This window comes from Palaemon carinicauda, chromosome 41 (assembly GCF_036898095.1).
Source record: "Palaemon carinicauda isolate YSFRI2023 chromosome 41, ASM3689809v2, whole genome shotgun sequence".
In the NCBI taxonomy this organism is placed as follows: Eukaryota; Metazoa; Arthropoda; class Malacostraca; order Decapoda; family Palaemonidae; genus Palaemon; species Palaemon carinicauda.
Window position 1 is genome coordinate 48,535,006 of NC_090765.1, and position 3,435 is coordinate 48,538,440.

A 3,435-nucleotide genomic window follows, 5' to 3' on the forward strand; every position below is an offset into this window, starting at 1 on the left:
AATTGTATCTTCGTATATGATATGATAAAGATACTACACGTTTTCGCTTCCATGTCATAGATAAAAAAACATGCCATGAACACTAAAAACCTTTCACAGTTGTGGTCTTCCACGTGTAGTCAGTTCACATTCGTTACCATTTAGAGATCATTAAAATATGCACATACAGCAGCCTCGGACTAAATTAGCGAGTCACACACACATGCAAAAAAAAAAAAAAAAAAAAAAAAAAAAAAAAAAAAAAACTTCATATAAAAATGATCAATTAGCAAATAGAAATGGCTACTAAAGTGTACCCGATCTGAATAATTTAGGCAAAGGGCCAGACACTGGGTTCAGTGAGGTCAGGCCTCACTAATGGATTTACATGTCTCGTATTCCAATTGAACAGCTGGCGGGCCAACTAATCTGATTATCCCTTTTCTAGTCTAATGACCTACTACCGCCCACAATAGAAAATAGGCTTAAGAGTATCTCAACAATTAAAGGTGAAAATAAGTGACTCATCAAATTGCTATAAATTTCCTCATTAATCATCAAATCGATAACCAATTCGAATAAAGCTAATAATGGAATAACTCTTACATGTCTGTTCAATTATTTCTATTTGCGAACTTGTAAGATGACTTTGGGCTTGGTCACTTATCATATTTATTGATGTGACATTGCAGGAATTTATCAGCCATGAATTTCGTGGGAGCAAAATTCTAAAGTCGATTTAGTAGAAACTATCAAAGCATTCATTTACTTCAGAAAATGAATCACGGAAATAATAGATATGGATTAAATTGATCTTAATGTTTAGTTTCTCATAAATTAGTCTTTCATAAAAAGTAAATGAATGAAACTAATAATGACACACAAAATCAACACCAAAATAATTATTCTTGATACTACACGACATAAAGCGTCCTTATATTGAGCATGAGCAAGATCAGAGACTGCCACGATCACTTATTTCAAAAGAACAATTGTTATAAATACAAATAACTAATAAAAATAAGTTCACAATTAGAGAGGATAATTAGCAATACACATTAGCATACAAAATCAGCATATTAGCCATCACCAATACATGCGAGAGGAAAGGCTCATTTACATAACGAGCTCAAACTGCACGCTAAGGGATTTGGAAGAAGTTCTCGTAATTGGGAACGACACGGTGAGGGGGAAGGCTAATTGCCACATAAAACTGGACTGCATTCACTTCCAAGAAGGAGGCGACACTTTACGACATCTAAAGTGTTAAAGAAAATTAAAGGAACAGATATACGACCCTCTTGATATACAACTCGTCTGTGGGACCGAAGTCTTGCCTCGCCCAGCATGGAAAACAGCTGAATCTGAGGTTCGGGTAAACAAATACCTTTGGACACGTCCCTGAAAAATTCCATGGAGCTGCAGGAGGAACCTCATTCCAAGATAAGTGAGGGAAAACCACAGTGCTAACATCCTTAGGGCGGGAGACAATAGCTCTGGGGATGAGGCTACTTATAGAACAAAATCATGGAACTGTTTTAGTCCTGCGATGCTTCATGGAAAATTGCTTTCATTTATTAAAATTACAAACCTTCTAAATTTATTTGGGTCTTTATATTGGTCTTTTTAAAAGTTGCCTAAATACTGACTTGTAACTCTATTATCAAACCAATAGCCCCGATGAAAGCCAGAAGTTAATGGCTTAATTTGATTTACAAATTTGAGACCTAAGGTCCAGCGTTGGAGCCTTGAAAGCCATTCAGTGCGAATTTTCAATGGGGGAGAAGCAACCCTTTTGTTAATATGATGTCCCGGTTAAAAGGTTAGACAGTAAGATGGAAGAAAAGAAGCGGTAGCAGAGGTTATATATAAGACTAAAATTGAATGCAGATACACTGTGAAGACCACTTAAGTCAAGTTTACAGTACACCGCGTGAATTGCACTGATGGCACTACCTCCCAGCCCATCAAGTTCGTGGATAAAATAGTCATTTTCAAATATGTGTTACAACGTTACAACACAAACTTAGAATTTCATATATTTATCTAGGGATATGGCCAATGCTGGATTTGAAATCTGTTGTATAAAGATGTTGGGTGCCACATATCCATAAATATTCAAGAGGCAATTCCATATGAAAAGACTGTGCTAAAAAATAAATGCTTAATTTATATATATATATATATATATATATATATATATATATATATATATATATATATATCTATCTATCTATCTATCTATCTATCTATCTATCTATATATATATATATATATATATATATATATATATATATATACCTTAGATATTCTTCTCTCGGCTTGGATAGTCTCATAGACCTTGTGCCATGCATAACCTTGGTATAGAGTTATCTTAGTTGAGGTACAGACAAACCTTTCTACTAATGCATTCTTCCTATTACTTTGTTTTCCAAACAGTGTTGGGCAAGCTTAAAAGAAGGGTCAAGAAGCCAAGCGGTTTATCAAAAGGTTACATTTTCCACACATTTTTATAAAAGCATCACTAATGAAACTATTCTTGTACAGGGACATGATTATATCATAACTATGATTTTAGTTATCTTATAGAATATTCTTTACACATGTTTCTTCTTCCGCAATGGACGGCTTTCTGTCTAGGGTTTGTTGCATTCTGATTTTTAATTAAATCAGCGTGCAGGATGGCATATTAATAATAATATTCGTACATGATGAAGGTCAAGAATAATGAAGATTATAATCAAATTTACATAAATAAATGAGTAAGAAAGGGTATGAAAAAAATGCTGCTATATGGTAATAGATATTTAAAACGAAGAAGAAAATCAACTTATAAACATTATACATAAAACGGAGAAGAAAATCAATCATTGAACTGCAGAAAAAAAAGGACCATAAATAAATTAAAAATAAAAACATTAGTTAATAGAAAAGAACCATTCACAACACGTACGAATACAACCTTGCTATCTTGAAAGATTCTTAAATAGGCAAATCCCGTTATTCATAAAAATACCATGAGAAAAAAACAATCCACTGGCTGTCAGACTCTGCGTGCGAACAACACTTCTTATGTGAAGGAATGAAGGAAGGAAGGTAGATAAGGCTTCTGAGGTTCCCACAAGGTCAAGCTTACGCTGAATGAATATCAAATCCGTTTGGAAACTAATACGTGAACGAGCACTAATTGGCAATGGATTAGGTAATCAAGATGAGAGAGAGAGAGAGAGAGAGAGAGAGAGAGAGAGAGAGAGAGAGAGAGAGCCTTCAGTAATTTGCCCTCGATGGTTATCGTAATAATATAAGACGTTCTGAGGAGGCTGAGTTTCTTTACGGTTTTCGGAAATCGACTTTGGTAGAGAGAGAGAGAGAGAGAGAGAGAGAGAGAGAGAGAGAGAGAGAGAGAGAGAGAGAGAGAGAGAGAGAGAGAGAGAGAGGGGGCGTATCTTGCAGGCG